The sequence below is a fragment of the Siphateles boraxobius genome, unplaced genomic scaffold (genome assembly GCF_051911475.1).
Source record: "Siphateles boraxobius isolate OS27281-9 unplaced genomic scaffold, OSU_SipBor_1 5, whole genome shotgun sequence".
Lineage (NCBI taxonomy): Eukaryota > Metazoa > Chordata > Actinopteri > Cypriniformes > Leuciscidae > Siphateles > Siphateles boraxobius.
The window spans coordinates 27,382,401-27,406,597 of record NW_027509141.1 but is presented as its reverse complement, the minus strand read 5'-3'; the positions used below and the strand labels follow the sequence as shown (position 1 = coordinate 27,406,597).

At 39.3% G+C, this 24,197-nt stretch overlaps 1 protein-coding gene across 3 annotated transcripts in view; it reads left to right on the top strand.

Annotated features, from left to right (window-relative positions):
- The first annotated feature begins 18,562 nt into the window (after nt 1–18,562).
- Nucleotides 18,563–24,197, top strand: part of arhgef10la (Rho guanine nucleotide exchange factor (GEF) 10-like a) — a 144,406-nt gene continuing 138,771 nt past the window's right edge. For all 3 annotated transcript variants that reach the window (XM_077203637.1, XM_077203636.1, XM_077203635.1), the window contains exon 1: nt 18,563–18,893. The gene's annotated coding sequence lies outside the window, so the exon portion shown is untranslated. The remainder of the gene's footprint in view (nt 18,894–24,197) is intronic.

Sequence of the window (24,197 nt, the reverse complement as noted above, 5' to 3'; positions counted from 1 at the left end):
GTAAATAGTGTGAAAAAATTGAGGAATGGATCATTATTGGTAAAGTGTAAGGATGAGATTCAACAAAAGAAGGCAGTCAGGGCAAATGCATTAAATGGGCAGAAAATAAAAGGGGTGAAAGATCAAAGAAGAATTAGAGGAGAAATAACCGGAATCCCTGAGAAGGAATCTATGGAAGGAATGTGTACAAATATAAAAAAATGTAAAGGTGAGTGAGGCAAAAAGATTAAAAACAAAAAGAGATGGTGTAGTATGTGATAGTCTCTCAGTACTGCTTACCTTTAAAGAAGAAAGACTTCCAGAGAAAGTTTTTATAGGGGACATGAACTACGATGTGATAATGTTCATTCCACCCCATTTGAGGTGTTTCAACTGCCAACGATATGGGCATGTGGCAGCAGCATGTAAAGGGAAAATAAGATGCAGTAAATGTGGAGGTGAACACAAATATGATGAATGTGAGGAAGGGGCAAGGAAAAAATTTTGCAATTGTGGTGGAGAGCATAGTGCTGCATATGGTGGGTGTGAAGTGTACAAGTGAATGCAAGAAGTGCAGAAGGTTAAAGTGAATCAGGAAATCACGTATGAAGCAGCCAGGAGAGTACCAAGGATACCACAAAATGCAGTGAACAACAGTAAAGACAATAACGGATGTTTAAAGTGTGACAGGATTCAGGAAGAAACATTGATAGTGAGCAAAGTAGGCTTTGTGCTCTTCATGGCAGAAATCATTAACTGCACAGCCCAGACGACTAGCAGGACTGAAAGGATTAAGATTATAGTAAAAACTGCTGAGAAGTATTTGGATGTAAAAGGGTTACAGTGGGAAAATATTAGAGAAACCCTTGAGGAAATTCAACAATCACAGTTATGGGTTGCATCCTTTTAATGGTGTTAATAATACGCCAATGGAATGCCAGGAGCTTAATTGCGAATGGTCAGGAGTTTAAGAAGTATGTGGAAGATGTTAAGGAGAAGCCCAATGTTATTTGTGTTCAAGAAACATGGTTAATTCCTAGGCTAGATTTTATCATAAAAGGGTATAATGCAGTAAGAAGGGATAGAGAGAATGGGAAAGGTGGAGGGATTATGACTTTTATACAGAAAGGGTTGCAGTACAAGGAAATTAAGAAAGGAGAGGAATTGGAACATGTCACTGTGGAAGTGTGGGTAAAAGAGGGTTATATTAAAATTATAAATTTTTACAACCCATGTAATCAGTTAAAAAGCAGCCAGCTTGAGGAAATTTAGAAAGATTTGGAGGGTAGAGTTATTTGGTGTGGAGATTTTAATGCACATAGCACTTTATGGGGTGATAAAGATGACGTAAATGGGAATGTGTTGGAAGAATCTATAGAAGAGAAAGAACTAGTATGTCTTAATGATGGAACTTGGACAAGATGTATCTAGGGGAAAAGAGTCAGCAATAGACTTAACCTTTGGCACGAGAAATGTGGCGGACAAATGTGAATGGGAGGTGTTAAGAGGAAACACAGTGGGTAGTGATCACTATCCTATAAAGGTACACATAGGTGTGGAGATAGAGAAAGAGAAAGAAGTGAAAGTAGAGAAGTGGTTTGTAGAGAAAGCTGATTGGGATAAGTTTGAAGAGCTAAGTGAGGAATGGCTATCATGTGTTGTATTAACTAGTATTGTATCTAGTAAGTATTGATGTATTAACTAGAGAAATTAGATCAAGCATAATAGCAGCAGCAGATGTCACAATTCCAAAATCAAAACCTAAACGCTTGAATAAAATAGTGCCATGGTGGTCAAGAGAGTGTAAGGAAGCTGTTAAAGAAAGAAACAAGGCATTTAGATTACTTAAGAGGACACACAATTTTCAGCATTTGATAGAATACAAGAGAGCGCAAACAATGGTGAGGCAACATGTCAGGAAAGCAAAAAGGGAGTACTGGAGGAAGTTTTGTGATTCTTTAGGTCAAAATACTCCAATAGAGAAGGTTTGGGGGATGATTAGGAAAATGAAAGGAAATGGTAGGGAATATGGATATCCTGTGATAATTGATGGAGATGATAGTATAACTTCTAGTAAGGAGAAAGCAGAAGTTATAGGAAAAACACTAGCCAAAATACACAGTTCAGAAAACCTTAGTTATGAAGAAAGAAAAGGGAGAGAAGAAACTGTGTCTAAATATCAAACAGTGTTTGAGAATGGGAATGGGGAAATTGATAGTTTGAATGAGAAGTGTTTTTTGACATAGAGAAAGCATATGACATGATGTGGTCAGAAGGACTATTAATTAAATTAAATCAGATGGGAGTTAGGGGACGGATGTATCAGTTGGTCAGAGATTTCCTATCTGAAAGAACATTGAGAGTTAAAATTGATGGGGAACTAAGTGAGAGTTTTAGAGTAGAAAATGGAACCCCTCAAGGAAGCATTGTGAGTCCTTTATTATTTGTAATTATGATAGACCAGATATTTAAAGATTTGCATGGCCTAGATGGAGTAGCGTTATTTGCGGATGACGGTGCAATGTGGAAAAAGGGAAGGAACATTGAGTTTATTGTGCATAAGATTCAAGATGCTGTGCATGAAGTTCAGCAATGGGGAGAGAAATGGGGGTTTAGAATCTCAATAGAGAAGACAAAGGTTATGTTTTTTACAAATAAAAAAATTAGCCGAGAATTAAAAATAATGGTGTTACATAAAGAGCTTGAGAGGGTTGAGATCTTTAAATATCTAGGAGTCTTGTTTTGATAAAAGGTTGACATGGGCTTGTCACATCCAAAAGATGGTAGATAAATGTAAAAGGATACTAAATGTTATGAGGTGTTTATGTGGGATAGATTGGGGTGCAACAAGGTCAGCATTAAAAAACATATATACAGGTCTAATGAGATCAGTGTTTGACTACGGCTGTATAGCATATGGATCTGCCTCCAAGACAAGCTTAAACAAACTTGATGGTATGCAAAATCAAGCAATGAGGATAATTAGTGGTGCAATAAAAACTTCTCCAGTAGCTGCAATTCAAGTAGAGGTGGGTGGGAAGCCACTGCATTTGAGGAGGGGCCAGCTAGCACTGGTGTACTGGGCAAATATCAGGGGGCATAAAGAGAGCCACATGTCTCAGACAGTATTAAGGGAATGTGAGGAAAAAGAAAGTATGAAAATTAAAAGTTATGGGTGGGTTATAAAAGATAAGGTGAATAACATGGGAATTGGTTCTCTGAACATCAGCCCAACAGTGGCATATCCAGTAGTGCCTCCTTGGATGTTAGAAGAATTGAAGGTTGATTTAGGAATGTTGGAGGTAAGGAAGAAAGATGGAGTGGATAAGTATGGGGTAAGCAAATATATAACAGGAAAATACAAAGAGTGTGTAAAGGTTTTTACAGATGCATCTAAAAACATTGAGAAGAGAGTAGGGGTAGCTTATGTAATCCATGAGGTGGGAATAGCAAAGGTAAAAAGGATAAATGATGAGCTAGCAGTGTATACTGCTGAACTGGTTGCGATATGGTTAGCACTCTTGTGGCTAGAGTGTGGTGGGGTTAGAGAGGACTCAAGAGCGAGAGTGACAATCACAGTTCTTTAATAGAGTCAAAAGTCAGACCACAGGTAATCCAAACTGAAAAGTCAATAATAAACATCAACAGAGGACACCAGTAGAACTGGCAGAATCACATGAACATAAATCTCCTCTGTGGTACTGGTAGAGACGAACAGCAGGCTGGTAAAACAGCGACTCGGAGACTCACGGAACTGGATACAGGTGGCGAGCACCGAGCAGGTAATCAGCCTCAGCTTCAAGCACGTAAGGTTTCTGTGGACATATAGATGAGCACAGGATAATTCCAGTTGAAATATTCCGTAGGACTCACAAGACAGGACAGGACAGGACAAGACTGAGATAAACTCTGGTTAGTGAGCATCTGAGACATCGAACAATCTGACAACAAGACAGGGCAAGAGAGGGTTAGAAGAAGCCAAGATAATGAGAGGAGATGAGGAACAGGTGGAGAGGAATGAGCGTAATGAAAAGTGATAACAGCTGTCAGTAATGAAAGTGAAAGCGGTGTGTGTGTGTGTGTCCAGCAGAGGGAGACAGAGAAGGAGACAGGATCATGACATAGAGTCTAACAATTGTCTGCAGGCAGTGATTGCCTCTGATTCAAGTTCAGCAATGTTCAGTATTCAGAACTATCGGTCTGATTCAAGGGAAGATATTTTAATTGAAATTTTACAACTAGCAAATGGAATACAAGCATCAGGAAGGAGGGTGACATTCTTATGGGTCCCATATAGGAGTGGAAGGTAACAAAATAACCGATGAGCATGCAAAGAGAGCAACAGATAAAAGCAATATAGATATAGATGTAAAGTACAGTAAAGCAGAGATAAAAAGTATAGTTAAGGCTACAACTATTAAAACGTGGCAACATATCTGGGATAATGGGTGCTCAGGAAGACATCTATATAGGATACAAGGGAAAGTGGGAAAAGACACACACATAACCAGATCAAGGAAGAAATTGTGCTGACTAGGATGAGGTTGGGTCATACAAAGTTGAATAGTACAATGTTTTTTTTTTTTAAAAAGCATGGAGATGGAAATTGTGAGTATTGCCAGAGTAATATACCTGAAACAGCAGAGCATGTAATAGTGTACTGTCATAAATAAAATGAGGCAAGGCAAAGGCTTGTTAATGAGTTGAAAGCAAAGAAAATGTTTTTAGAAACTAAAACACTATTGAACAGAAGTTCAAGGGAGAATTTAGATTTTTTACTTTCTTTTTCGAAAAAGTACAGGCCTTTTAAAAAGGATATAAGAATAACTTTATTTTTTTATTTTTATTTCTATCAATATTTGTTTAATTGCTGGTATATTTTGTTTGTTTATAACAGTAAAGAATAGTCAGTAACTCCCGTGCCTCACTCCAGTCCTGTGGTGGTGGTAATGCACAAGAAATAGTTGCTTACCACCAAATAAAAAAAATAATAATAAGAAGAAGAGTCCAGACCAAACTTCCCGACCTAAAAATTTTGTGGGCGGGGTTCGGGCTGGCATCCAGGCTAATTAAATGTATAATAAATGTAATATTTTGATTAACTTACTAATATTTTTATAATAACTGTGAAGATTAAGTGCTGTTAGACTCAAACGGACATATTATGACAATCAATCATAAAAATGCCCACAAGCGACATCAATATCAAATAGCAGCCTGTGTAGACAGACACATTTAAACAAATGGGGGAATGACTCTAAAAAAGCTGCCAATTCATTCCAAAGCATAGCTGGATCTCCTGGTCAGTAAATTACTGTCCTAGTAGACTACAAGTTTTGATTTGGAGCAGTTTATACCACTTACCACGATTAACCATGAAATAAGTTAACATTTGGACCAAGAAGCTATATATTGTTTCCCATTTTTGCATATACCAGCCTGACTTCATTCCTTGACCCAAGCAGTTGTAATAAGTTCAATGGAATTACAGCTGTGCCTATATAGACAGTAAACTTCGAAACCAATTACATAAGACCCTGTTTACACCTGGTATTAACATGCGTTTTGGTCGATCCGATCACAAACAGACAATGGAGACACATTCCCATTTACACTAGGTGTTTTAATCCGTCTGTTTTGTCCACTTTCAACCACTTCTGTCCAGACTTCTTTGCGGGGAGGGACTATGGGTGTCACGTCTAGTTTTGGTGTTGTTTCATCTTCATGTTTCATGTCTTATTTTGTGGTTTTTACAGTTATCTTATCCTGCCATGTGCTTTATCATGTGATTCCCTTGTCCTCATGTGATCATGTCATGTGCTTCCTTGTTTAATGTTTTGTTCTCATTGGTTCATTGTTTAATCATGTCAGAATCCTATGTTTTCATGAAACAAACCCTAACCCTAGGCAAGAAATACATGCGTGGTGTACTATTTCTCGTGAGATTCGAACGTGCGTATGCTAATGTTGCGTCTGAATATGCCTACTTAAAGGAGAACTCCGGGCAATTTTTAAGTTAATCTTGATCGTTATATCTTTGTGAGTACTGTCTGTAGAAAAAAAAAAACGAACCGGATTGGTGATTGCAACACGGAGCTGTTACAGCTAATGCCCAGAGCTCCAACTCAGCTAAAACGGCAGTTAACAGGGCATATACATAAAGAGTGTCTTTGTGCCTCTTAACAGACACAAAATGCAATTAAAATATCTGTCCAACATGAACATGAACATGTGAACAAGATGCGTTTAGCAACTTAGCCATTGTTTAAATTCACCTAAATCAGGGGTGCCCAACCCTGCTCCTGCCGATCGACTGTCCTGCTCAGTTCATCTCCAACCCTAATCAAACACACCTGAAGCAACCAATTAAGATCTTCAGGATCACTTGAAAATTAAAGGCAAGTGTGTTTAATTAGGGTTGGAGATAAACTGTGCAGGACAATCGATTGGCAGGAGCAGGGTTGGGCACGCCTGACCTAAATAGTGTTTGAGGGGGCTTTCACACTGGCAGTTTAGTTCGGAACGGGGCACGGTTCGCATGAAAAATCGCTAATGTGAACGCTGTCATGTGAACCCGGGTGCGCACTGGGTCCCGAACCCGAGACAACCTGGAGGAGGTGGTCTCAGTTCGGTTGCTCCCGAACCGTGCTGCGGTTCGCGTGCATGTAAAAGCAACACAGACTCGGGTGCGCACTTGTTCAGGAAGTAAAGTGTCCTGCGCATGCGTTTTAGCCGATTATGATGTATCTTGTTAAATAAAACACACGTAAGAGATGAAGATTTACCCTGGATACGAGCAAGAGTGAGTCTGCAGTGTATTCGCGTATAGTGCGTGCAATCAGGGCAACAAATTAATAGAAATCCACTGTCTCCTCAAAAGAGTCCATTTGCAAGCAGCAGAAAGACAGCTTATGCGACACACACACACACACACACACACACACACACACACACACACACACACACACACACACACACACATATACTTAACCTGCGTTGTTACTCAGCTATGCATAATAGCACCAAATTAATAAAAAAACACAATATATTGACCTGCGTCGTGTTTTCTATCATGCGCCGTGCACGTTTTGAATGACGTAAGATGCACGCAAACGCACCAGAGTTGGATAGAATCAAGCTGAGTATGAAACCAGACCAACGCTGCGGGGGGCGCCGGGAACAATCGCGCCTGGGCTCGGACCGCAGCAAACGGGCCCAGTGTAAAAGCCCCCTGAGACGGCTAGCTGTAGTCTCACGCTGAAGTTCCGTGGGAACTCAGTTGTAGCCGGAAAAAGGTGAATAGAAAGGAAGAAGAAATGGTTCGCGTTTGTGCCGTTCCGAATTGTGGCAACAGAATGCGAAAATACAAGAACTTAAATTTTCATTGTCTTCCTTTCCATGACCTCGAGATTCTGTAGTTGTGGCTAGTTGTACTTCAACTTGATGTGCAAACTCCCATACAAGTACTACGCGCCAAAGATTACCGCATATGCAGCGAACACTTTGACAAGGATGACTACACAGACACAACAGCGGGGCCGGTTAAAGAAAAAAAGCCATTAAGTGGACGAAGATGGGTGCAACCACTGTGGAGGTAATGTAAACTTTATTTATCCTTTCATTTGGGCACACATGGCTTGAGGAGGGATATTTACCTTTTTCCAGGCTACAACTGAGTTCCCACAGGACTTCAACGCGAGACTACAGCTAGCCGTCTAAAACACTATTTAGGTGAATTTAAACAATGGCTAACAATGGCCCTGTTCATGTTGGACAGACATTTTAATTGCATTTTGTGTCTGTTAAGAGGCACAAAGACACTCTTTATGTATATGCCCCATTAACTGCCGTTTTAGTTGAGTTGGAGCTCTGGGCATTAGCTGTAACAGCTCCGTGTTGCAATCACCTATCCGGTTCGTTTTTTTTTTAGACAGTACTCACAAAGGTAAAACGATCAAGATTAACTTAAAAATTGCCCGGAGTTCTCCTTTTAAGCTCCAGACACGTACATCTCCAAAGTAGATTTACACACGTTCTAAACCATATACATCTTAAAGGGGTGGTTGATTATGATTTCACTTTTTTTAACTTTAGTTAGTTTGTAATGTTGCTGTTTGAGCATAAAAAACATCTGCAAATTTATGATGTTCAAAGCAAAGGGATATATTTTCTTTTACAGAATTCCCTTTTTAAGGACTACAACATATAGGGACTACAATGAGCTACTTCACGGGTTAGTGACATCACTATCCCTACAATTTACATTAACCTTACCCCAGGGATCATGATTTATAGATTATCATGACAGAATATTCTAATTAATTAATGACTAGAAGATAGTTAACTCCACATCAGCTACATAAATTCATCAACTAACCATTCAGAAATGTCCTGTTAAATTCTACATGTTGTCACTTCTTCTTGAGTCTCTCCATCTTTGTCCGACTCCGGTTTGAACATCAAAGGCTAAACGTTTTAGAAATTTTCAGTGGTGTTTGTTTGAGGTAAACAGGGCTGCTAACACTCATCTCTTGAAGCTCCGCCTTCTTTGCCGGGAGCAGCAGCTCATTTGCATTTAAAGGAACACACACACAAACTGAGCGTTTTTTGCTCATCCTCAAAAAGAGACAATTTTAACATGCTATAAAAATTATCTGTGGGGTATTTTGAGCTAAAGCTTCACATACACACTTTGGGAACATCAGAAAGTTATTTTACATCTTGTGAAAAGTGTATTATAGGACCCTTTTAAAGACACTTACTAAGGGTATATTTAACACATGACAGGAAAGGCTTCGATAAGTAGATGAGTACATGAAATAGATATCTAAGTGATGTATGTGTGCTATTATGTAGAATTCAGTTTTCAACACTGCTTACATGAATGTAAGAAATGTACATAAACACATTTACATAAAGTAACTAAACAGAAGTTATCCATTTTATTTGTCCATTAGTACTGTTGATAAATTGAGGAACATTTGTGTTGGATAAAAAGCGAGTTAACACATTCAAATATAATTTTGAGCACATAAATCACAGATGTAACGTGAATCTTGTCTGGATGTTGCAGGGATCGATGACTGAGCATACGTGTGTGTTTATCCGGTGGAGAGTGGCTAATGAAGCGGGAATGCTGCCATCAAAGGCTTTGAGTGAGTATACTACAAAAATTAATAAAAATCTATTTAAATCTTAAGTTGTAGTTTATTTTAATTATTGTAATTTAGAAAACAGAGTGATTACAGCTCTTTTCTGATTCTTGATTTCTGTGCATTTGCTACAGAGCTTTTGTGGTAGAGCAGGGCCTGCAAGGAAGGATGACGGTGGCATTTGTGAAGGAAAAAAAGAAGGGAAAACCTGAAACAAAAATATAAAGTAAGATCATTTTGTTACTTCAAGCACTGAGGATGGGGAGCCACAGCAGCATTCTGGAAATGGAATAGTGCCATGGATGAGACCTTCCCTCCAAAATACATTGAGGATGTGATCAGAGATAGAGGAGAGGGAAGCAGAGAGTGAGAGAGCTTGAAGCAACTGAGAAGGAGAAACAATGGAGAGAAATAGAGGGGAAGGAGGAACGAAGAGAACGAGAAAGACAAGAGAGCGAAGAGAGACAAGAATGTGAGGTCAGAGAAAGAGAAGACAGATTGCACCTGGAAGCAAGTGAGAGAGAAGTAGGAGAGAGGGAGACAAAGGAATTTATGAAAAATTCCACCGTCTTCTTGAAGTAATTGCAAAATCTTAATAAATAATCTTAATAAATTATGAGATAAAACCATCTTCTGAATCTGATAATTTACTCATTTGGATTTGTGTAAAGAACAAACATATTTTCAAAATAAATAGAATTTAATGTAATATAAATATAAAATATTACTTATTATAGCTATACCTGTATATATGTGTGTGTGTGTATGTATTTAAAAATGAAAGTGATATAATTCAACATTAATGTAACCTTTGTACATCAATTAAAAAAAGTTACTCATATCCATAGAGGTCAAAAATGTTTGTGTCAAAAAACTGTCATAAAAATGTGAAGCTTGGGAGCACAGACTTAAGTTTGGTCTCATTTTAAAGAAGACCCTTGGCCAGGTCTTTTAATTTTATTAAGAAATTAATAAGTAAATCCCAAAAAAAGTTATATAGGTTTAAGTTTATGAAAATTATTTATGAACATAATTTTATATAAAATATATATTTTATGAAAAAAATGAAACAAATTTTATGAACTCTAAAATGGCTAGAAAATCAAAGCCATGAATCTAAATAAGTTGTGTTCCAAATTTGAGGTTGATATCTCAAAAAATGAGCCTTGGGTAAGATTTTGTTTGGGCGCAGTAACAGATTTTCCCCATTGGATGCCAGCAAAACTCCACTGGTGCACACAGTAATTGGATTTGTTATTTGCAGTTGAGTTTTTCTCTCTCAATATTACAAACACACAAATGCACACACACACATATCTTTTTTTAATAATACACATACCAACCACACTCTGACATCCATTCCAACACACCCACACAATTATCGTTGCGGCAGAAAGCAGGAATAAAGCAAGTTATTGCTCTATAGGCCAAACTAAATGGCATCTGGTAAAAAATAGTAAAAATGTTGAAGCCTTAAAAAGAATGAAAGCCTCTTAACAAAGATTGCATCATTTTACAGTTAAATGGCCCTGGGACTAAAAATTGCAGTTTCAATGGGGACATTTTTGTCTACAAGGCGCTGAGCGTTAGTATTTTTTGTACCAAGTGCAAAAACTGAAAAAGATCAAAATGTCCATAAGGATGCACAGGGGTTAAATATGTATAAAGTGAAGAATATTGTGTAATGTAATTTATACGAAAAAGCACACACTTTAAAACATATTAATTTTATTATTGTGTATTTTCTGAATTCTAAATGCATACAAAGCACATACAGGGATATTCAAGGTAGGTCATGGAGGGCTACTGCCCTGTAGGGTTCAGTTCCAACACACCTGTCTGTAATTTAAGTAATCCGTTATTAATTGGTTTGATTAGATTGGTCAGGTGTGTTAAATTAGGGTAGGAAATAAACTCTGTAGGACAATGGCCCTCTATGACCTAAGTTGAGAATGTTTACACAAACTACCTTAAGTTCTGCAATAACGACACTGAGTAACATAGTGATTAAAGGGTTATTTCCCCCAAACACATAGATTCAGTCATTATTTACTTGCAAAAGGTGACATTAGTCACATTTGTCCTGCTGGTTTCTGTTCATACAATATCAGTCAATGGAGCCCAACATTCAGAAGCTTCAAAAGCATCATCAAATAATGTTGCAAAGCTTCTGAATGTCAGGCTCCATTGATGATATTGTATGAACAGAAACCAGCAGGACAAATGTAACCAAAGTAACCTTTTGTGTTCAGAAAAAACCCCCCACAAAAAACGTATCAAACAACATGCAGACAAGTACATAATGACTAAATTAACACGTTTGGGTGAACTAGCCCTTTAAACTCCCCCAAATAGAAATGGTATGAAATGTTTTTATGCATTTACATTATAGTAGTACCTTGAATAAATAAACTTTAAGAACTGAGCAGCTTTATTGAGCATTTGTGCCAGAGACACTTTCGGAAAAAGGATTAACAAAAATCACATGGAGTTCTGACAACATGAATTGTAAAACATTTTAATCTATTTAAAATCTATTTAATCTGCTATCCCGTGGATAGCAGGAACACAAATGTTTGGAGCAGACACAGTGGCAGCCAGATTGTCCCGCACATGTTGTCCCACTCTTGCTTCAAAGTTGTGGGGTTCAGGGGGTTCATCATCATAGTCTTCCTCATCCTCTTGCTCAACGATGCACAGCCCAACACACAAAAACCTCCTTACACTGGAATCGTGTACAGACCGAGGATATCCCACAAAGACATCAAGGAATTTCTCTTGGTGATCAGTTATGGCCTGGAGTTGGATGGAATGAAACAGCTTCCTGTTGTAGTTACGCTGGTAGTTGTTTGCTGGAGGTTTAATTTGTACATAACAGCCGTCTATTGCACCAACTGCTCTCCTGAAAGCTGGTGACCCAGCCAGCTGTGCAAATCCTGCTTCCACTTCCTCCAGGTCATCTCTGGTTGGAAAGCAAATCACCCTCCTCAAAATTCCCATGATTGCCTTGCTCACTCTGTGCACAATGCACAGGTCTTGGGAATATCGAAGGTCTGTGATACCACCCTGAAGGATGCTGCGTGGGCCAGCCAGTAGAGGAACAGAAGCACCTTGATGTCCCTTTCCCACCCATAGTCAGATTCCAGTCTGACTGCAGCAATGAAGGACATGATGGACGGCAAAGACAGATGAAGCTGGGCACGGTGGTCTGCTGCTTTTCATCAAAATAAAGCTGCAGAATTGGCACAACTGTGATGCGATGGCAGCAGGATGTGGGGTTCACTGCCTGTAAATGTGTGATAGTTAGTTAGAACAATACATTTGAATGAAGCTTTGTTTCATGTGTTGTTGACTTGGGTCTTCAGCCGACAATGTTTGAATCCATTCTGGCTATGCTTCCCATAATGTTAATGCATTGGGTCAGTAGGCAGTCTTTTGTGGCCGTTTGAACACATTTGACCACACAAGCGTTTACACTATGAAAGCAATCCAGACAAATGCATTCAGCAACCTCTGGAAATTGTTGAAAGTGGACAAGCTGAAAACATTTAAGACCCCATTTAAACCTGTATTTAGCGTGTAGTAGAAATTTTAATAGTCATTGATCCCAAACAGGTATCATAAGAGAAAGAACCTATTCAATGTTTAAAAGTATATGTGTGTACGTGCTTGTGCGTGACGTTACAGGAACATATGGGACAGGACCTCTGACCTTAGGGACGGTCAGTTTTGGCCAGCTTATTTCAGTACCAGTTTGTGTCTTAAAGTAGAAACTGAACAGCAGTAAGGACCTTATCTGGGTGGGTGAAAGGTACAGCGGGTGAGGAAGAACCTTGAAAAGAGTATAAAGGCTGTCTCATATCTTCCTGTTGTGTGTCACTCTCTTGCACAGCGTAACTTCTGTGTACTAGACTGAACCTATTCTTGCAAGAATAAATACTTTTCTTTTTATTAATTTGACTCTGAGTGTCTCTTACGCAGTGATGATTTTTAACAGAATTTTTGCCACAACAAGCATCATTTTGATCTGATCAACCAAAACTCATTTTATCGCCAGGTGTAAACAGGGCAAAAGATAGAACAAAGCACATTATGTCAAACAAAAATGAGGTCATGCAAATTGACAAAGAATATTAAAGACTATCACAGGTCAAAGACCCCAGTAGACATTTAAGGTGCCCCTCACTCACTCTCACACACACACACACACACACACACACACACACACACACACACACACACACACACACACACACACACACACACACACACACACACACACACACACACACACACACACACACACACACACACACACACACACACACACACACACACGCACGCACACACAGGCATATCATTCATTCAATGATAACAGATTTATAAATGTTTTTTTCTCACAAATTTGTACCAATGGCTTTATGCTGTGCTGTACAGTTCTGTTTAGAGACAATTTAGGAGGTACTATATTTATTTTCTGCAGTTCTCAAATGCAAAAATATAGATTTTTTTTGTCTTTATTGAAATTGTGTAAAAACTAGAGCAGAGTGCATGGGTAATTTTATTCCAGATTTGTTATGAGGAAATACATGCCAAAAGAAAAATCTAGCAGGACTATTCCTGTGAGCTTTCCTGTGGTGAGAGCTGTTTTCAGATGAGACCCTCATCTGCTTATACTTTTGTATTCTGCTGAATGGACATTTTTATTACAGAGATGTCAACATTGTGCTGAGGTATCACTTGTCTTTATGTGTGTTAGTCCGACTCAGAGGGGATTCATCTGACTACAGTGAGTCATAGTAGCCAGAATTAATAAACGGCACGTTTATGAAAGTATAATAAATAAATACTGTGTAAATGACTGTATCCATTTTTGGGATAATGAACATGGTGACTGGTGTGCCCACCCCTGCATCAGAAATGCATTGAGGACTAGCCTGCATCCATGGGAGGAAAATGGGAGAAAATTTACATTCATGAAAGAGAAGACCAATCAGGAATATTAATATTTAAATTTACATTTAAAAATTTAGCAGACACTTTTATCCAAAGCGACTTACAAATGGGGAGAACAAAAAAGCGTATTCATATAAACGCCATGGCAGGCATGAAAGCGAGGGTGTTAGGGATAGACTTACCATGTTTTCAATAGCATACTCTGTGAAAAGCTGCAACCTCATAGATCACAACTCATGTTGTCTGGAGTTTTGTCTAAATTTCTTGGAAAGATAGTTTTGCAGTGTTTTTTCAGCAGAGCATTCCAAAATCCCATTAAATAACAGTAGCTACAACCAACTGAAGAGATGTGGCTATCCCTCACAGCCTTGCTTTCATTCCCTTTAAAAATCAAAGATGGTGCTGCTGTGAATGATGTGTATAGAAGCAATCAAATCAACAAGTTATTCTATCACCGAAGCCACACTTATAGCAAGGTTTTTTTTAATGTATTTTTACATTTTACACATCTTTAACTTTTGCACAATTTGTCATAATTATTATTATTATTTTTTTTTTTAAATAAGAAAACATGGCTACTTACCCTTACAAAAAATAAGTATACCTCAAGTTCATTTAGTATATTTTAAGCATAGTATGTAGTAAGTATTCTACTATAAGTATACAAAGTAGGCTACATGTAAGTGTATTACTATTTCAATACTACTTGGGACGAAATTGACCTACTTTTTAGTATATAAAAGTATACTTTTAAGTATATTTTAAGTGTACCAGTAGTAAACTTTGAGTACACAGGACTCAAGTTTACAACTAAGTTTTTTGTTTGTACTGCAATATAGGCCTACAAGTGAATGTATACTGATAATTTTACTAAATTCTGAAGTTTACTCTCAGTAAACTACTAGTTTAGTAGTTCTCTTACGAGAGGTTCTCTTACGAGAGGTTCTCTCGTATTGCGTAAGTTAGCTTACGCTACGGGAAAGATTCCTCTTTTCGAGATATTGAAGCCAAAAAATTATCCTTAATTTTTGTATCCATTGTCAACACAGTGCAGCAGCTATCAGACCTAGGCCTAGCGTGCTCATAGGCTGCCCTGCGGGAACTGCAGCAGCCTACCACTGAGCCCGAAGTGACGTCACGTCCAATGAAGGGCGCTCGTGCCTTCACAGGGTCAAAGCCCGCCAGTATGGCCGTGGCTTAGCGTATATAAGCAGGGCTCGTAGGCTGTTTCTCTGATTTTCATCTCTTCAGCGAAGCTCTTGCAGCGCTGGATCTAGAGAGAAGCCGCCGCCGTCGAGGAAGCGACAGGCCAGCTTAGGACAGCGCTCGAAGAAGGCGGCCATCTTCGCCACCTTCAGCAATCCGTACGCTATCCAGCGATGTATCCTTTTTTGTACTTCACTCTAAAAGAGCAGCGAGCGTTTTTTCAAGATGCCTCACATTTCCTGCGGCTCGTGTGGAGCCACGCTCAGCGACGGAGACCGCTACGAGTTCTGCGCTCTCTGCCTGGGCCTGGAACCTCACCCTTTCGTCTGGAGGATGCGAGCTCTGCGACGCGCTTCCGATGTCGACCCTGCGGGCTCGACTCGAAGTGTTCAACCCTACTCCACCCTTCACGGGACCGCGCAGGAATAAGCGCCGTTCCCAAAGGATGTCGGAGGACGTCAATTTTATGTGTAAGTCTCGTGCCCGCACAAAAGCGCTCACGCTTACTAATAGCACTCTGCCCAAGGCTCCGCTCGTGCATCACAAAGTGATAAAAGGGCGCTCCCCATTCACAGCAACCCGGAGACCATTCGCCCCCTAGCTACACATATAAAAGCATGGGAAGCCATTCCAGCGGTTTCAGAATGGGTGCTGAGCACAATAAGGCACGGCTATTCGCTACAGTTCGCTCGCCGTCCTCCACACTTTGAAGCGCGGACCGCGACAACTGTGAATGCAGAAGTAGCACATCTACTCTGCGCAGAAATAGCGGAGCTGCTGTGCAAAGGGGCCATAGAATTGGTACCGCCTTCTCTGAGCGAGTCAGGCTTCTACAGCCGTTATTTTCTCGTACCCAAGAAGGACGGAGCCCTCAGACCCATCTTAGATCTGAGACGTTTGAACAAGGTGCTTATGAAAAGACCACAGGTCATTTCTCTATCGGCTCTGCTTTCATCTGATAACGAGAGCGACGTTAATCTCCTCTGCCGAGCGCTGAGGGTTACACTGCGCACTCCGCCCCTTCAGGCGCTCAGAGCAGCTTTTCGTTTCGTTTGGTGGGTGCACCAAGGGTCTCGCTGCCTCGAAACAAAGCCTATCCAGATGGATTGTGGACGCTATAGCAGTCGCTTACGCGTCGACAGGTCTGCAATGCCCCTTGGGCATCAGGGCTTATTCCACCAGAGGCATGGCCTCATCGTGGGCATGGTCCAGCGGAATTTCTATTCACGACATATGTATGGTGGCTGGCTGGGCCTCCCCGTCCACCTTTGTCAGGTTTTATAACCTAGAAGTTCCCGCTCTGCAGACAAAACTTCTGTCAGTTTAAGTGAGATGTACGTTCTGTCCAGATATGTTCATGCGCAGGCTACTCTCACGTATACTAGCTCTTCTGGATGAGCTGAACTAATGGGTATGTGCTATATGCTTATGCAGACCGGCGGCGCCACTCTGTATTCCCTATGAGTGCTTGTGTACAAGTGCTGGCCCGCTTTGCTGGCCATTTTCCCACTTATTTGGGTTCCCCGGAAAACCCTGGGACTCATGTGTGGATGCTTGGTGCGCACGGCGTTGACAAGGGGTTCCCGTAGCTATGCTAACTTACGCAATACAAGAGAACCCCTCGTAAGAGAGCGTATTGGTTACCTAATGTAACCTCGGTTCTCTCTAAAAGAGGGAACGAGTATTGCATATCCTGCCGTGCTCGCGCAACGAGCGTCTTTCGTTTCAGTCGATGAAAACCAGAGAAACAGCCTACGAGCCCTGCTTATATACGCTAAGCCACGCCCATACTGACGGGCTGTGACGCTGTGAAGGCGAGAGCGCCCTTCATTGGACGTGACGTGACGTCACGTCGGGCTCAGGGGTAGGCTGCTGCAGTTCCCGCAGGGCAGCCTATGAGCATGCTAGGCCTAGGTCTGCTAGCTGCTGCACTGCGTTGACAATGGGTACAAAAATTAAGGATAATTTTTTGGCTTCAATATCTCGAAAAGATGAATCTTTCCCGTAGCATAAGCTAACTTACGCAATACTCGTTCCCTCGAGAACCGAGGTTACGTTAGGTAACCTATACGTTTTATACTGCAAGTAAACTTGTATGTTTTGTCAGTATAAATCAAGTATACTTAAGTGCAATTTAATTATATGTCTCAGATGTACATAAAGTACATTTCTGAGAAGTAGTCTATATAAAATGTAGACTGAAACTAGACTTTCTTATTTTTAGTTTTCAAGAAGTATACTAATAGCACACTTAAATTTATTTTTTGTAAGAGTATTGTATATCAGTGGAGTACGATAATTGTGTAGTTGTGCCATTGTATGACCGATGATTATTTCACTTTGTACAGAGTGTATTCACATTTCTCAGTAAATATTTCATAAATCCATTCACACATACAGTAATTAGCCATTTTTATTTTTTCCATTGAACTGAATGCAACAAATTACCTAAGAATATATGTACTGAAACGTTACATACCTTCTGCACAAAAATGGTGTGTGTGTGTGTGTGTGTGTGTGTGTGTGTGTGTGTGTGTGTGTGTGTTCATTGTGTTGTAATTAACCATATCCAGTAAGGTTTAATTTATTTTATTTTTTTTACCGTTAATTCTCAAATGTTTACAGAATCGTGGTGAAAATGGCAGCTTTTAAAATATCTCAAAATGTATATTTCAAAATGTATTCAAAATGTTTTTTTTAATCAGTTTATGTCTTAGCATTTTTTTCACATAAAGTGTTTTCTTAGAGGGGTTTTGCATTATAAATGCCTGCCTTCACATTAAAGTCTAAAGTATGTGAGATGATTCCCATCGTTTTGCTGACTGCAAGACGAGCTAATTTCTTGGTCATTGATACATTTGTAGGGACTGTGTTGAAAATCTGTATTTGTATATAATTTACATATACATTTATAGAATGGTAGAAATTTGTTTTTCGCACTGTATATAATGTATCCTCAAAACTGACAAAAATCAATTAAAGAGATATGCTGTAATGCCATCACTGCACAATACTGAATGATTACCAACTCAGTTAATACTATTTACTCCACTTTTGCCCAGCTTGGAGATGCTGTAATCCCTGTCTCTCGTTCAGTCTTTCTCTCTCTCTCCCTCCCTCCTTCTCCAGGCTTGTCTTACTCTTTTTTTTCCCTTCTAGACTCTGCCCCTTGACCAACTAACCTGACTTCAATTGGACGACAAGTCTGCCGGCAGCTCAGCCATTGGTGGAGCTTAACAGCTATTATGCTTGTTCAGAAGAGCCTAACTGTCCAACAGCAGGGTAGGGAAGGAGCGAAAGAAAAGACGGGAGTGACAGAGGCCGGGGGAAGAGGGGGGCTCATTTAGCCTACGAAAGCAAGGAGGAGTGGAGCGGTTAGTGCGCAGAGTCGGGAACTTGCTGCCTGTGGGAAAGTAAACAGCAGTATTTGCCGCCCTCTCAGAGGCCTCAGTCCGACAGCAGCGGATAAACAGAGGATGAGGATGTGTTCAAGGAGACAGCTGATTTCATAGCAGGAAGTGCATGGGAGGTTGTTGGGATTAAAGTCACTCTTGGGAGGTGCTGAAGCTTTCCTGTGGTTGTACTACTGAGGACAAAAAGGTGAGTTGTTCTTTTTATTGGTCTATCAATCTAACATTTTCTCTCTCACACTGACACTCTAAGTTTGCTTCCCTTTCATGCAACAAAGGCATGGGCACCATGAAAGGGGGTGTTTTCTATAGAGTGGGGGTAGGAGAAGAGAAGACAGAAGAGGAGGGTGTGCACTCTTCCTAATTTCAGTGGCTCACTGGGGAACAGAGGGGTCTTACAAAACTCACTCAACCCAAAGAGACCCTCTCACAGACAGTTAAAGCAATAGTTAATCCAAAAATGAAATAAAAATTCTTTCATCATTTACTCACCCTAATGCCGTTCCAAATCTTGCCCTGAAAAAATATTTGGTGTAGAAATTATTTTCACTCAGAAATTGCTCATAAATTTCACAAACAATTACAAAGAAATTACAAGTATCACATTGAATTTAAACAAGAAATTTTGAAGTAGAAAAACTGAAATAGTATTTTTCTGTAAAATATACTCAAATAATCTTTGTTTTGTTCACAACTTTGAAAAAACATTTTTTTACAGTATGACTTTTTGAGGAACACAAAAGATGATATTTTTAAAAATATCAGTTGGGTCGAGTGCTGAGGCATTTTCTTTGTTTAACAGAGCAATAAAAGTCTTGCAGGTTTGGAACAGCACAAGGTTGTGTAAATGATGACATTTTCTTTTTTTAGGGTGAACTATTCCCTTAACCCAGTGTTATCCAGCAGAACTTCTAACACAGATGCAACTCTGAGGTGGTAAACGCAATCCAGGAATTATCATACAACCACATATCTGATTTAGAGATACATTTTTTTTCATAATGTAAATTCCACAATCATACTTTGTGTGGTACTGAGGGGCCTCACACTCCTAATCTGCATCTAGCTGCCAGTCAACTATCACTGACCTCCTTTTGCTTTTCCAGAATTAGATGGTTTAAAAATGGGCAGTGTTCCGTTTCCCTCCTTTTCTTTCTATGACAGTTCAGCATCATTAGCAGTCCATGCATGTCCGAGAGAGAGAGCTGCAGTACAAACACACCCTGTCAGTGGTCTCTCCAATCCGAAGGGACACAGCTGGGGCTTTTTGGGCCCTTTGGGATGACAAAGGCATATGTTTGATTGCAGGGGCCTCCTACCGGATGTGATACTGGATATTGGGTGGAGGGAGCTCCATCCACATGTTAGCAATAATTTGAAGGTTCCTGCTTGACTCCCTGGGGGCATGAGAGCTCTTCAAAAAGTGAAAGGTGTTGTATGAAGACCTCTGCTCTTTTTGAGAACACATTACACAAAAGAATGAGAGAAATGAAACACTATACTGTATGTTTGGAAGGTGAAAGAGGAGCTTGTGCTTTTTATGTGATTATTTCAATTGATGTAAAGGGAGAATTGAACAGATCTTTTGAATCTGTGCATGCCAAACCACATCATGCTTTGAAGTTTCGAGGATGTGAATGAACAATCTGAGTGAACAATGACCTGTTACATGACTCTCTTTGTCGTTGAGTTTTATGGCTATACCGTGTTTTGGCATCACTATTACCAGGTGGCCAATGGAATTCCTCGCTTCAGTCATTTACACATGTTGACACTGTATTTTATTGTGGTGCCAGATTTTTTCTTCTGTATTGTGACATACATCCAAGTTATAGGCTACATATTATCGAAAAAGAAACAATTTAGGGCAAGTACTTGGTTCTATGCACCGATTGTTGATTGCATTTTGAGATGTGATCGTTTCTCTCAGAAATGAACATGTGCTTGAACTGGTGCAGTTTAAGTTCTCCATTCATCATCAGAGATGTCTGTCATTTCCACTGGAAGGTCCAGTTATGACATTTTAAATGACAATTAATATTCAGTAATATTATCGCTTTAACTGCTCTGACACTGCATCGGATGGATGAGAACCCAGACAGCAAAGTAGTGTCGGCCCACATCTGGTACATGTGGAATTCACACGGCTCTGTCTGTTGCTCTCTGGGAACAAAATTGAGCTGGATAATGACACTAACTTTGCTACGTCGACACTGTTCTCTCTTTCTCTCTCTTTCTTAGCGTTATTCCCAGGGTCCGCTTCACACATGATTTGGCACAGGTTTTACGTTGTATGCCCTTCCTGTCACAGTTACATCGACGCTGTTATTTAACTGAATTGAAACAACACTGAAAATTGAGCAGAATAATGACATTTATCTTCTGTAGAGCTGATTTAAAGCTGAAATTAAATTTGTTGCATAATTGATTAAATTTACAACATTTAGACTATTTAGTTATTTTCCTGTTTATTAATGTACATCTGCTTTTAAACAATCTCTGTTTTATAAAGCATATGTAAATTAATGTGACTTGACTTAAAAGTATGAGGTCAAACCGTTAATAATAAAAAAAAAAACATATGCACGGATAAATTGTTCACAGCAAGATCTTTAACATTTATTTAGGAAATAGATAGTATTCATTTTCATTCCATGCCAACTTTAACATTAATTTGGAAAAGTACATTACAGACAACCCCCAAGGATAAATAATGCATCCTTGGATGTCTGTGGTCTGCAAAATCAGCCATTGCTGAGGTGGCACATTTCGAGGATGTGCGTTTGTGACAATAGAGGACATGTAGAGGTGTGTACACAGGCATTCCACGCTTTAAGTAGAAGGTTAAGGTGCTGTTTCCATGGAACCTGCAATTAAGTCAAAATATACTGATGTTATTGTAAATACATCATACTTTTTTTGTCTGTCAGCTAAAATGGAAAAGCAGATTGTGCAAGGTAAATATACTTGCAAAAAATACACACATTCTGTAGCAAAACACTCTTAAAATTTGACACATTTTAAGATTTTGCACTGCATTCATTCATCCTGAGCACATGTGCCCGTTTAATACCCTGTGGGCAAGGATGACATCATCAATCTGTATGAATCACAGACGGCATATCTCTGAGCTGTCTTGCGATAACTCCAACTATTTCATGAGATGGACGCTTGGGACACTGATAAGAAGTGGAAAGGGAAGTTTCCTCATTCTGTTGATAGACTGCCTCCTGCACAGTTTTATGGCATGAACCGGTAGTTGTCAACTGGTGGGCTGCGACTCAAAAATGGGTTTCAGACTGCAGGAAAAAATGATACTAATGAATGTGCAAGTTGCTTCAATGTAGTCAATATTCTTCTTGAAATATAAATAAACAACAACATATTTTTTCTGTGATGTTATGTCACAGAGGTGAATATATTGGGAATGACACCAGGGGGCAGAAAATATGGATAGATTGTGGATTTTTCAGAACGTTATTGATCAAGTTGATGTGGAGGTCTTCTATTCAATATGATATGGTACATTTGGTTTTATAGGATTAAAAATTCATCTTTCACTTACTGTAGTTGAAGCTAGGCAAATTAGGCAGATGTACACATGAGGAGGTATTGATGCTGCAGGATCCTATTGTAGGCCTAATCATATTTAGCTAAAATGTCAGCATTTCAGAGGATTTCAGTTTTATATTGAACCATTTTACATATAGTAAATTATATGTTTATTGTTATTTTAATGTTACAATTGAAATTAAAATTATACTTTACTTTAAAACTATGTTGACAACTTCAATATTCTGTAATGTCTTTGTGACTGTAGAGATACATCAAGAGTAAGGGAGCTTTTATCTGAAATGTACATAGAAAAAGGGTTAGGGTAACCCAATCTCTTCACACGCACCCTAAGGATGCTACAATTTTTCAAGAGAATGAAAGCAGAACAGCATATACATAATGCTTTATATACATAATGCTTAATGAACAGCTAAACAGCTACAGGTACTATTCTTACTAAGTCCCAGTAAAAGACACAATTGACCTGCCCCTGAGGAAAATATTATTGGTTTCTCTTTCAAAATACAGTAGACTTCATGGAGTTCTCGGGTGTGTTTTAATATTAATTTTGCCTTTGATGCTTCGCTTAAAGCAATTACTGTGATAAATCTCCAATTAGTCATTTAACCTCGTTGCTAAAACAGCAGATATCTCTTTTAAAGTTTCTTTTCTATGGGACTTCTTCTAGAGACGTTCCCCCCAAATAGAACACAACTGACATTAGTTTTGGACATCCATGCTCTGTGTTTTGCGTATTGATTCAGACTGACCTTTACTGCGCAGTCAATGCCAGTCTGCATCATGTCAATCGAAATCCAGTATTGCATTAACAAACCAGTTTGGTCTGTTTGATAAAAATATAAGTGTAAGCATTTTTTGTTAGTATATGCTTGATCAGACAATAAATAAATAATTAAGGGTCTTCCATGCAAACCTTCATTATATTGGTGTTGAGACCAAGGGGTAGAGGTTTGGCTGTTATGCTGTAACTACAACATCTGCAAGCTATTTACAGCCATTCAAAATTAGCTGTATTTTTGCTAAATAAGAATTCCTAAAAGCAACATATGTGTATATCCGTAACATTCATTATATTATTGTAAATGTTTTACCAGTGCCTAGTTATATTTCCAGGACTATTGGAAGTGTGAAATGAACATATTTCCCCATATCTGCTGTCTTGGACATCACAGATCAGGATAGTCACTAGTGAAGAGTAACTGTGCACATACTTGTGGTGCCATCAGCCAATCAGCATCGTCATGACATACATGTTCTGTGGCTCTCATTGTTTAAGATGTCATGTCATACATGTCATACAGGAATGGATAAAATATTGGAGACAGACAATCCTTTCTCTCGCTCAGTGCTTGGTCCCACCATTTCACACATCACATAACCCTGACATTTTGACTTGTGATCTAACAAACAGTCAGGGATTCCTCAGTGATGAATGCATCATGGCACTCTTGTCTGATCACAAGGGTGCCATTGTGTGTGGCCAAACATGAAGTGGGTTTGCTGGAGAAACTGTGTTTGTGGTCCACTGTAAGGGACAGAAGGACATCAGAATGGGCACTAATAGTGTTTCTGTAAAACATGTTTGGAGTCATTCAGGCTTTCTTCCTTACGTTAGCATTTTTGTAACTGATTGAGTATTAGAGTAATAGGCGAATGTATCATTTGTGGTTAGTTCTTCAGAAACCCAGATCTTGACTCAAAGTGACGATGTCCATCATACATCATTCATTGAGCCACATCTGGCTGCAGATGTTTTAATGTGTTTTTTAGGATTTTGGTTGACTTCGAAGGATTTGCAGTGTCAGTTGTTTTATGTTTCTATTGTTTTTGCATATTTTATGTTTGTATGTACTGTATATGTGGTATAGTACTGCTGCCTGTCTTGGCCAGGACACTCTTGAAAAATAGATTTTTAATC